Genomic DNA, 12,160 nt, shown 5'->3' with positions numbered 1-12,160 from the left:
ACAAATGAGTCCTACCATGTTCACTATCTCTGATTGAGCTACAAGGCCTTCTGAAACAAAGACTTGATCTTGTGTCTAGGCATCCATACTTAGGTCGCACGTCCACCTTGGTTTACAATTTAGAATCAATCGATCGTTCAATCATTGAAATGGCAAAAAGAACTTGTGAATTGTATGAACTTTTGTAAACATAAAAAACTAACTCTTGTAAACTTGACATAGTTGCCGTGTCCTTCCCCATAAGTGTGCGTATGTGTGACTAAGGGAAGGCACGAATTATATGTGTCCACTGTGTGTATTCTTCAATGCTAACTCTTTAACTTTCGTACAACAGGTACTATGCATGTCCGAATTTTCTAAGAGAACACAAGAGCTCAAGGATCGAATTCAAGCACTTAGAGATTTAAACAACTCTTTCATAAGTGGACCTTTAAATTTCGAAACATCTCCAAGCAATTCAATCTTAAACTCTTCACCTAGATCAGAAGAAGAGGAGGATCTTTCCTTCCCCTTCATCTTCAATTCAGACTTAGACACAATTGCGGACCGTGACATAATTCCTGTTGGTGCTCCAATGGCACTCAAGAATGCATTCATCCCCACCACCCCTGAATCACCTTCATGCATTGCTTTCACTCCACCTGATGAAGGTAACTTCTCCATTCCGGTTCAATTGCTTGGGCAGCTGCCTAAGTACTCTGGCTCTTCAATGGAAAACCCTAATGTTCACCTTAAGGAGTTCTTGGACATTTGCAAGCTCCAATCGATTCATCATCTTTCTCAAGAAGGCTTGAGGTTGCTTTTGTTTCCATTTACCCTTAAGGATGATGCTAAACGTTGGTTGTACTCTTTGCCTGCATGAATCATCACTACATAGGACGAAATGAGTAGGAGGTTCTTGAAGCAATTCTTCCCTGCTCAACTCACGAAAAGACTTAGGAGGGAGATTCAGAACTTCACTCAAAAGGATGGTGATTCACTATATGAGGCATGGGAGGAATTTCAAGAACTACAAAGGAAGTGCCCTCACCATGGTATTTCGTTGGATGACTTGGTGCAATTCTTCTATGAAGTACTCGACACCACCAATAAGAGCATGGTGGACTCGGCATGTGGCTGCACATTCATGAACAAGACCGGTCAAGAAGCTTACACCTTGATTGATGATTTGGCTGACAACAATCACCAATTTAGTTCCAAGGAGAAGAGAGGAAGCAAGAGCCGTGGGGTGTATGATGTTGATGCAAGGAATCAGATGGCTACTTTAGAAAGGAAGCTTGACGTGCTAGTCAAGGCATTCAATGGTTCAAGCATCAACCCTCAAGCATGTGGCATTTGTTCTTTCAAGGATCACACGACTGACAATTGTCCAAATGGTGCAATGATTGAAGAAGAGTTGAACTTTATGGGGCAACAAAGGCCTAGGTACGATCCATACTCGAACACATACAACCCTGGACTGAGAGATCATCCAAATTTTCGTTGGAGCAACAATGCTCAACCATCCAATGCTCAAGGTCAAGGACCTCGTCCTTCAGGTTTGTTTGTGAGGCCTCAGGTACCTCAAGGTTCTGTTCCCTTTAACTCTAATGTTCATGGTTCGAATAATGCATCTTCACCTAACTATGATGAACTTTTGAAGTCTCTTGCTCAAGGGCAACAAAATCTAAACTCTGCTACTCAAGCTTTAGTTACAAGTCAACAAGCTCATTCTAAGGACATAACCGAGCTTAAGAAGCAGATGGGACAAGTGATCGATTTCATGGGCAAGATCCATGAAGGATGGAAGTTGCCGAGCCAAACTGAGCCTAATCCTAACGTGAAGGCCATGATGACAAGAAGTGGGAGGACCTTGGATGCTCCATTGCAGCACCACAAGAAGGCCGTGCCTTCTAAAGGACTAGAGGCCGAGAATTTGAATGTCAAAGACTTAGAGAAGGACCCTGCCTCCTCTAAGGCCAATGATGCCGTGCCTCTACCACAAGGAGATCATGCCGTGCATGACAAAGGTAAGGATCCTAACTCTAGTGGTTTGGTTTCCACTAATGATCTTCCTCGTGTTCCTTTCCCTAGTAGATTTGCAAAGCAAAAGAAGGATGACTCTGATCAAGCCATGCTCGACATTTTCAAGAAGGTGGAAGTGAACATGCCTCTTATTGAATGCATACAACAGAATCCTAGGTATGCTAAGTTTTTGAAAGAATTGTGCACCAATAAGAGGATGACTCGAGAGAAGGAGGTTGTCACAATGAGTGAGACAGTTTCTGCCGTGCTCCAAAGGAAGCTACCACCAAAGCTTAAGGATCCAGGGAGTTTTTCTATCCCTTGTACAATCGGAAATATGACATTTGAAAAGATAATGCTAGACTTAGGTGCATCTGTCAATGTAATGCCGTACTATATCTATGAGGACCTAGGTCTAGGTGATTTGAAACGTGATAATGTTGTGATTCGATTGGCTGATTGTTCCAACAAAGTCCCTTTGGGCTATGTTGAAGATGTTCTTGTGCAGGTTTCGAGCTTGATCTTTCCTGCCGAATTCTATGTCATAGACATGGAGCCAACGGAGGCAGATGACAAGGAGGTCCCTATCTTGTTGGGCCGCCCTTTCATGAGGACTGCACGAACAAAAATAGATGTGTTGAGTGGATCACCCACCTTTGAGTTCGATGGTGAAGTGATTAGCTTCAACATCTTTGAAGCTATGAGGTATCCTCTTTCGGAGTTAAGTGATTGTTTTTCAGTTGACATTCTTGATTCCCTTGCAGATAACTATCTAGATACCTTGGCACATGACGAGTTGGCACTCACCATTGCTAAAGGGGCCGGATATACAAGTGATGGTTCTAACATTTCGGTGTTAGAAGCTAATGATGCCGTGCCATCCTTCATTCTTGAGAACGTGACCTCTCTTGAGGTTGCACGTGAGGTAAGTTATGTCTCCCCTAGTCCAATTCTCTTAACTACTAACAAGAATCTTCCTTCTGTGGTGCAAGCCCCAAAGCTTGATCTTAAGGTTCTTCCGGACCACTTGAAGTATGCATTCTTAGGAGATGAGGATACATTGCCCGTGATCATTTCATCTGCACTCAATGAGGAACAAGAGGAGAGATTGATTGAAGTGTTGAAGAGACACAAGACGGCAATAGGATGGACCTTAGCCGACATCAAAGGAATCAGCCCTACCATGTGTGTGCATCGAATATTGCTAGAAGATGGTGCCAAACCAACCAAGGATGGTCAGCGACGCCTTCACCCACCAATGATGCAAGTTGTAAAGGATGAAATCACTAAGTTGCACGATTGTGGCGTGATCTACCCCATCTCGGATAGTAGGTGGATCTCTCCCATTCAAGTTGTGCCAAAGAAGTCAGGCATCACGGTGGTGAAGAACAAAGATAACGAGTTGGTGCCTCAAAGGACAGTGACCGGTCATAGAGTATGTATTGACTATAGGAAGCTCAATACGACAACAAGGAAGGACCATATGCCATTGCCATTCATTGATCAAATGCTTGAGAGGTTAGCTGGTCATTCTTTCTATTGTTTCCTTGATGGATATAGTGGATACAACCAAATAAGTGTTGCGGAAGAAGATCAAGAGAAGACCACATTCACATGCCCTTTTGGTACGTTTGCTTATCGTCGCATGCCTTTTGGTTTATGCAACGCCCCAGGTACGTTTCAACGTTGTATGTATCACATTTTCTCTGAGTATATTGGTTCTAAAATTGAAGTTTTCATGGATGATTTCTCTGTCTATGGTGAAGATTTCGAAACTTGTTTAGAAAATGTTGAACTTGTGCTCAAACGTTGTGAAGAAACTAACTTGGTTTTGAATTGGGAAAAATGTCATTTCATGGTCACGCAAGGCATTGTCTTAGGCCATATTGTTTCATCTAGAGGAATTGAGCTTGATAAGTCTAAAATAGATCTTGTGCGTCACTTACCCCTCCCCACAAGTGTGAGGGATGTTCGATCGTTTCTTGGACATGCAGGTTTCTATCGTAGGTTTATCAAGGACTTTTCCAAGATTGCGAGACCAATGAGTTCATTGCTTCAAAAGGAAGTTCCCTTTCACTTTGATGATGATTGCAAGGATGCATTCGAGAAATTGAAGCAGCTCCTAACTTCGGCACCGATCATGGCACCGCCGGATTGGTCCTTGCCGTTTGAGTTGATGTGTGATGCCTCCGATTATGCAGTTGGAGCTGTGCTAGGGCAGAGGAAGGACAAGCAGCCCTACGCCATCTACTATGCCTCACGAACACTCAATGATGCTCAAGAAAACTACACCACAACTGAAAAAGAACTTCTTGCCGTGATCTTTGCTCTAGATAAGTTTCGTTCTTACTTACTTCAATCTAAAGTTATTGTTTACACTGACCATGCAGCTTTGAAGTATTTAATGACAAAGAAGGATGCCAAACCAAGATTGATTCGATGGATTCTTCTACTCCAAGAGTTCGATCTCGAGATCAAGGACAAGAAGGGCAGTGACAATGTTGTGGCGGATCATTTGAGTCGTTTGGTGAGAGATGCCGAGCCTTTGGCTATCCAAGAGAGCTTTCCGGATGAGCAACTCTTTCGAGTTGAGGTAAGTGAGCCATGGTATGCAGATATTGTCAATTATCTTGTTTCTAAGCAATTTCCGGATACTTTATCGCATGTTCAAAAGAATAGACTCAAGGCATTAGCTAAGTATTATGTTTGGGATGAACCATACTTGTGGAAACATTGTGTTGATGAAATCATTAGTGTGTCCCTGAACATGAACATCATTCTATACTTACTTTTTGCCATTCTGAATCTTGTGGAGGACATTTTGGTTCACGAAGGACTGCTCTGAAGGTGTTAGAATGTGGTTTCTTTTGGCCTATGATTTTTAAAGATGCATATCATTTTTGCATGACTTGTGATAGATGCCAACGCATAAGAAACTTAGGATCTAGAGATCAAATGCCTATGATACTGATTATATATGTTGAAATCTTTGATTGTTGGGGTATTGATTTCATGGGACCTTTTCCTAGCTCTAATGGTTTCTTGTACATACTCGTTTGTGTGGATTATGTTTCGAAATGGGTGGAAGCAAAAGCCACCCGGACTAATGATTCTCGAGTTGTTGCAGATTTCCTTCGTTCTAACATTTTCTCTAGGTTTGGTATGCCGAGAGTTATCATTAGTGATGGAGGATCTCACTTTTGCAACCGGACCATTGAGGCGTTGTTGAAGAAGTATGGAATCAAGCATAAGGTTGCTACGCCTTATCACCCCCAAACAAGTGGACAAGTGGAGCTATCTAATCGTGAGATCAAGAGAATTTTGGAGAAGTCTGTTGGACCATCACGCAAGGATTGGTCTCAACGATTGGATGATGCTCTTTGGGCCTATAGGACGGCATATAAGACTCCTCTTGGCATGTCACCATTTCGATTAGTCTATGGCAAGGCGTGCCATCTTCCTGTGGAGCTTGAACATCGTGCATGGTGGGCGGTGAAGAATTTTAACATGGACATTGATGAGGCCGGATTGCATAGGAAGTTACAATTGCATGAGCTTGAAGAGATTAGAAATGAGGCCTATGATTCGGCAATGGTTTACAAGGAGAAGACTAAGATATTCCATGACCGCATGATTAGGAAGAAACACTTTGTCGTTGGGCAGAAAGTTCTTTTGTTTAATTCTCGACTTAGATTGTTTCCGGGCAAGCTCCGCTCTAGGTGGCTTGGACCGTTTGTTGTTACTAATATTTTTCCTTATGGTGCTATTCAGATCAAAAGTATGGTGCATGGAAAGGAATTCACGGTCAATGGACATCGCTTGAAGCCGTACTATGACAATTTCGTGGAGCATAACGTGGAGGAGACGTCTCTCCTTGATCCTACGGCAAGCAAGTGATAATTTGGAGATAGTCTAGGCTATAGACTCTAAACTTAAGCCAATGAAGGGGCCATCAACGAGTGTTTGCATTTTCTCATCCCTTAACTCTTTCTCATTTTCGTTGCTTATCATATTGTACATTGAGGGCAATGTAAGTTTTAAGTGTGTGGTGGGGTATACATCATTCGTTGAATTCTATTGTTTGATGCTTATGTGTTTCAATTTTGTTGTTTTGATTTTCGATTTTTGTGTCATTTTGGTTTTGTTTTTCGATTTTTAACTTGTTTTGTTTTTGTTTTGAGTCCTAGGTATGCCTTTGACTGTCTAGGATGAGTTGATCTTTGAATTTATGGTTGATAGATGATCATGATATTGAAATGAACTTCATTGTTATTTGATGGTTAATCGATGTGTAGATTTTGTACGAACATGTAGTAGATGAGGATTTTGAAACTTAGGTACAGAATGAGCATGTTCCTTACTTGTTTGAATTCATGGAACCTATGTGAGATTCGAGCCATATATATGTGCCTTTTTCTTTGGAGAGTTTATTCTATCGTTTCTTGGCTTTATATCCTCATTACATCTATTTTGATCAATTCATATGTCATAGAATTGCAATGAACTAGAGAATGCTAGAACTTACTTTGTGAAACTTTCGAAACTTTATGTCATAATATACTCTGATTTTGAAAAGGATTGTTGGATCTTTATAGGATTTCCACCACTTAAAGCCAAAAAGCCGTATTCCCTATTTGAGCCCTGCTTGGGACACCTTAGTGTTAACCCCTTTGAGCCTACGTTAAGCCTTTTCTTTTATTACCAACATGTTATATCCTTGCTTAGTATAGTTATATCTCTACCTTGTCTTTGAGGCTTGGCAGAGCCGATTCTTGGGTGTTAATATGGAGTGATGATTTGATTCAAGTGTGGGGTTATGCTATAGTATGTATGTTATGCCATGAAAAGAGTATGAAAAGAAAGAAAAATGTATTGATGCCGTGTGAAAAAAAAAGAAGAGAAAAAGTATATATGCGCACGGCAAGAAAAGAAAAAGAATGATGAAAGATCTCGGCATACATGTTGTTTATGTGAATTTGGAGTTGTGATGTATTTGTTGAAGGCTCAATAATGTTATATTTTAGCCTTTGTTCGTTTTCACAATGTTTAAAGTGAAGGATGGTCCAACATGATGATATTTGGCCCTTGTTTTATAGAGTATGGCGACATAAGGTGGATGCTTTGCTCTGCTAAGTCTTGAGGATGACCTTTGTGATTCCTTTACCCTGAAAAATGATATCCATGCCGAGTCTAAGCCTAAGCCTACCCTTTTCTAAAGTTCCACATGATTCTTAAAATGAGTAGCTCTTGATTTGTTGAGTTTGTTTCATGAGTAAGCATATGGTTTGGGTTCATTTGTGCATATGATTGGTGTCTTTCATGAGGTTTTCGATTTCACTATGTTCATAACTCTTGTGTGTGAAAAGCTTTTAAGTATATGCCATGTTTTTGAGAGAAAAGATTTGGAGTGCATATCCTTTGTGAGTTGAATTTGAACTTGTTTTGAACATGTCGAGCTTAATATCACCTTTGTTTCTGCCATGTCTTACTTGTTAAACGAAATCTCATGTTTATTAACCGTTGAATTCATCCTATCTATTTCGATTGAGTGTTATTCTTGATGCTATGAGTTTGAAGATCTCTGAGACAAAATGTTGAAGGCATTAGTGTTGTGTCGTTAGTTTTATTGCTTTGATTTTGTTTTTTGTTTTGATTTCCCTTTTTAGTGTTTGCTAAGGGACTAGTAAAGTCTAAGTGTGGGGTTGTTGATAGGAGCACAAAGTGTGACGTTCTTAATGTATATATGCCCTATTCTTATGCTTTGTTACTTTTTACGTAGTTGTTTTAGGTTCATATTTGTCATTTGTATGTTCTAGGGAGAGCTATTTCGAATATTGAATGAATTGATGATGAAATTGTGCTAAGTGTCAGAAATCCTTATGGAGCTAGGATTCCTTACTCGACTAGGACTCTACTTTCCTATTTTCATTCTTTCCTATTCCTTAATCTACGATTTCTTTTTAGGAAAGACAAATCATATTTGGAATGGAAGAAGAGTTGCCGAGTTGCATTCCTAGTTGAACAAGGAAATCATATTCGAGTTGAAGAAGGAGAAGAGGAGGCCGGCCTAGCTACTCCTAGTTGGACCAAGAATGTTGCCGTGCAGCCTATTTGTGATCTCCCGATCGGACTTGGTTTCCTACATCAAGTTGGATATGGAGTACATGAATCAAATCCATAACAAAGAGGATTTCAGTTTCCCAATTGGTTTCTATCTCCTAAGTAGGACGGCAAGAGGCTTCAATAAACTCCTATATAGAGAGGCTCGGCCTCCCCATATTGGCATCATCAATCTTACACACAAACACAAGCCTAGCTCTGCCGAATTCACCCTTCACCCTTCCAAGAAATCCTAAACCCGATTCCACCATTCCCCACCAATCAATAGCCTTCAAGCACGCTTGTGAAGAAGGTTTCATCCATAGAAGTCTCGGCTACACTTGTGGATTGCTTGATTTATAAAGTGTAACCATGATTCACTCTTGTTTAAATTCGGTTTTGGTTTTGTTCTTGTTCTTGGATGAAGCTTGTGATTTGTGTAGTGTAATCTTGTTTCAATTTTGTCTATGAACTAGCTACTTGATTCAATTTATATAAAGGATTCGAAATTATGTTTTGGTTTTATGAAATTTCTGTTTTGGTTTCTGCCGAGTATTGTTCTTGATTAATTTCGATTTCTAAGTGTTATGACTATGCTTGTAGCATGATATTTAGGTTGTTGGATTGAAGACTTATGCTAAGAACATGTTTATCTTTTATATGTGATTTTCGAATTGCATGGTTGTTGGTTAAGTAAGTGACATACTTGATGAATTCAATGTGCATGGCTTTGGAATTACATGATGAAGATGATATGTTAGATTTCGATTATGACTGCTTGGTATTGATCGAATGTGTTAAGTGTCTATGTGTTTAGGTTACTGCTTAGAACCCTAAATGCATGATCCATCCTTAGTTGTTCATTATATAGTCTCGGCATGATTCTAATAGGAAGTCATGAAGCTTGTTCGATTTCTTTTATATGAGTTGTTTTGGTGATTGTTTATGTGTTGGTTGGTTGATCACATGTACATATTAGTTTAGGTTTTACTTACTGTTTTTATATCTCAATCCGAATATATATCAAACCATTTATATCTTTATGAATTCGTGTTAAGTATTGTGATCCTAAGCCCTGGCTGGATCCCCGGTTTGTGAACGATACCCTCTTGCTTTATACTACTAATCTAGGCTGCATGGAATCGGGTGCGGGTACGTGGAAGGGAAGCGTTTGGAAACGCGGAAGCGTTTTTTTTTTCAAAAATTAAGGAAGCGGGTGCGTTTTGGAAGCGTCAGAATAATAAATATATACATATATATATAATATTTTTATATTTTATTTTTTAATTATTTTATTTAGTATTAAAATAACTGGATAAATATTAATGACTTATTTTCTAACCCATGATTATCTTTAATTATAGCATTATTAAAGCTTCATTTCAAAATTCAAACAAAAGAATGTACAACATAGTGTGAAGATGTTGGGCATGTGCATGTCAAAGAGACATCACTAGATGAAATTGATAAAAAAAAAGGTTCGTTTTCTCTTTGTCTCTCTCTCTCATCTGGATTTTTTTTCATATCTCTCCACAACTCTCTGTCTTCTCTCTATATATCTCTCTCATCTAGATTTTCCTGATATCTCTCCCTATTATTTCTGACACATATTAGATTGATTGATGCTGATCATCTTTAACCGGTTAACGAAATAAATAAGAAGATGAGACGATAAGAAGAGTCTCAAGACATTGATTGATGAAATAGAGGTAGAGAATGAATCACGCTTCCAATTTGGAAGTCAACGCTTCCGTTGCGCTTCCAATTTGGAAGCCAACGCTTCCGTCGCGCTTCCAATTTGGAAGCCAACACTTCCGTCGCGCTTCTAATTTGGAAGCCAACGCTTCCGCCGCGCTTCCAAACCCACCTTTTTCGGAATCGCGCTTCCGTCGGGCTTCCCCGCGCTTCCGAGCGCTTCCGCTCCCGCTTCCGCTTCCGAAGCGGGAATCGGTCGTCCAACCAAGCTTCCGTGCTATGTAGCTACTAATGATGTGTTCAGGGTTAAATATTGATGTCGAGTAATCGAGCAATCATCACTGACAGAAAAAAAAAGGAGACATCACCCACATGATGTGGGCTCCGCCATTTGGTCGAGCGAAGGGCCGAACAAAGTTTGCTCGAGCGGAAGATGGAGCAAAACGGGAAGGTCGACTAGGCGAGCAAGTTAAACCTCCATTACTGCCACTGCGAGCTATGATCTGGGTTTGCTCGAGCAAACCTAGGCCGTCCCACCTCATGCTCGAGCAGCTCTTCCCCGTTTGCTCGCCGGTGCGGATGCTCTCAGAATATTTCTCTCCCTACCTTACATGTCGACCAAAGCTTCTGCATGCAACCTAAACTTAATTAACTGCTCAAAATTAAAGGTCTCTATTGCCAAACTAATTTGTATAAACCATCCCTTTTCAGGTAAAAATGGTTTATCGATCTTAATTCAGTTGGTTTTGTTATGAGTATACTATACTTGATCTTTTCAAAAAAGGGTCACTAAAATTTCCTTCAGTCGTACGTATTGTGCTTGCTACTGCCTTGATAGATCAACACAAGAAATATGGATGTATTGCCTTTCTTTTCCATAGGAAAAAAAGATGCGCATACGTACGTTGTGTTGTCAATTAATCGATTAGGATTTGCTTCTTGTTGACATCTAAAACCAGCCAATTAGGATAATCCAGTATTATTGTACGTGCGGTATCCTGTAGAGGCTCAAATCAATCTAATTTGTTGTGATACACATCTAAAGATTTGTGGTGGATCATGGGAAATGTTTGAATGAAACTAATAAAGAAGATATCGGTCATGCTCATAACATAGATATTCTCAATCAACATCGATGACTCGCGGATTCTTCTATGAACTTTCGTTCACACTCAAATTTCCAAGTTATAAGAGTGATCGAATGAACTTCATGACTTTAGCTGGTCCATTTCCAAGGTGTATTTTACTATACATATGATTTGTTTGGAAACTATATATAAATTAAACAAGTGAACTTATTAACAGTATACCATATCATATCAAAGATAACTAGCTATATATGTTCATAAAAAAAAAAGATAACTATATATGTACTCTAGTCATGAATGTTTTGACATTAACCATGCGCTGTAGTTTCACATTAATCATGCGTTGTAGTATGATGCTAGGTTTATACAAACTAGTGGTCAAATTGGGTGTCTAAATCAATATACGTTGTTCACGATTTTGGGTGATCTACGTAAGTAGATCAAAGTCGAAGTTCATGTAGCATTTCAGCTTCCACGGGTCCATATATAGCTCCACACTACGTACTTACATAGTACGCGCGTTACGGCGCGTACGTACTATATACTCTAGCCAGAACTCGATCTCTTTTCGAAGACTCTAGCTTGCAGTAGATCGAGCGCCATAATCAACTTATGCAGTAATTAACAATTAGTGAGGTTTGGTTCATCACTATAAGAATAAATAACTAACTCATATATAGTACCTACATAGTGTGGTTTAACCTAACATTTTCTCAGTGACGGAGCTTAGTACGTAGAACACCACCCGGGCTGTAACCCAGAGAGAAATTCTGAGCCAATAAAGTTCTTACATGTAAACATTAGATTTGATTATATCAATTACGTACAGTTACAGCTTGTAGATATTGCCTCATTTCCACCCCCAAGCATTCCTTTCCAACAAGTTTGGCATCTCTCCCTCTCTCTTTAATTCTCTTTCTAACCTTACAATATTTCCCAGTAAATTTGACTAGTTAATTAATTATAGAGTGAACATATTGGTATGCTTTTTTGCTTAAACTCTTTAATTTCGTTTTCACTTAGAAGAGAAATGACTATTTATGTATGTCTTATTTTGGTTTAGTCGACTGATCATATAAAATAGAATTTATATGATAAATTGAGCCCAGGGTATTTTGAATTTCTCATAGTCATACGTACTATACAACATCTCTAATTTTGAACAAACCAGTAGTGTTACGACCCGAATCTTTTACGATTCGTGGCAAGAATTAATCTTTTCCTCGGAACGAGAGTCGTACTACGTGTGACGACTTTAAAAGTTGACTTTGTGA

General features: G+C 39.5%; 1 non-coding gene across 1 annotated transcript; it reads right to left on the bottom strand.

The window, feature by feature from the left end:
- Nucleotides 1-931: 931 nt before the first annotated feature.
- LOC126805342 (small nucleolar RNA R71) lies at nucleotides 932-1,038 on the bottom strand. Its single transcript, XR_007674014.1, has one exon. It is a non-coding gene; the product is annotated as a small nucleolar RNA R71 (small nucleolar RNA).
- Between the last annotated feature and the right edge of the window lie 11,122 nt (nucleotides 1,039-12,160).

This window comes from Argentina anserina, chromosome 1 (genome assembly GCF_933775445.1).
Source record: "Argentina anserina chromosome 1, drPotAnse1.1, whole genome shotgun sequence".
Taxonomy (NCBI): domain Eukaryota; kingdom Viridiplantae; phylum Streptophyta; class Magnoliopsida; order Rosales; family Rosaceae; genus Argentina; species Argentina anserina.
The sequence above is the reverse complement of the archived record's forward strand: the minus strand, read 5'-3'. Positions and strand labels throughout refer to the sequence as shown.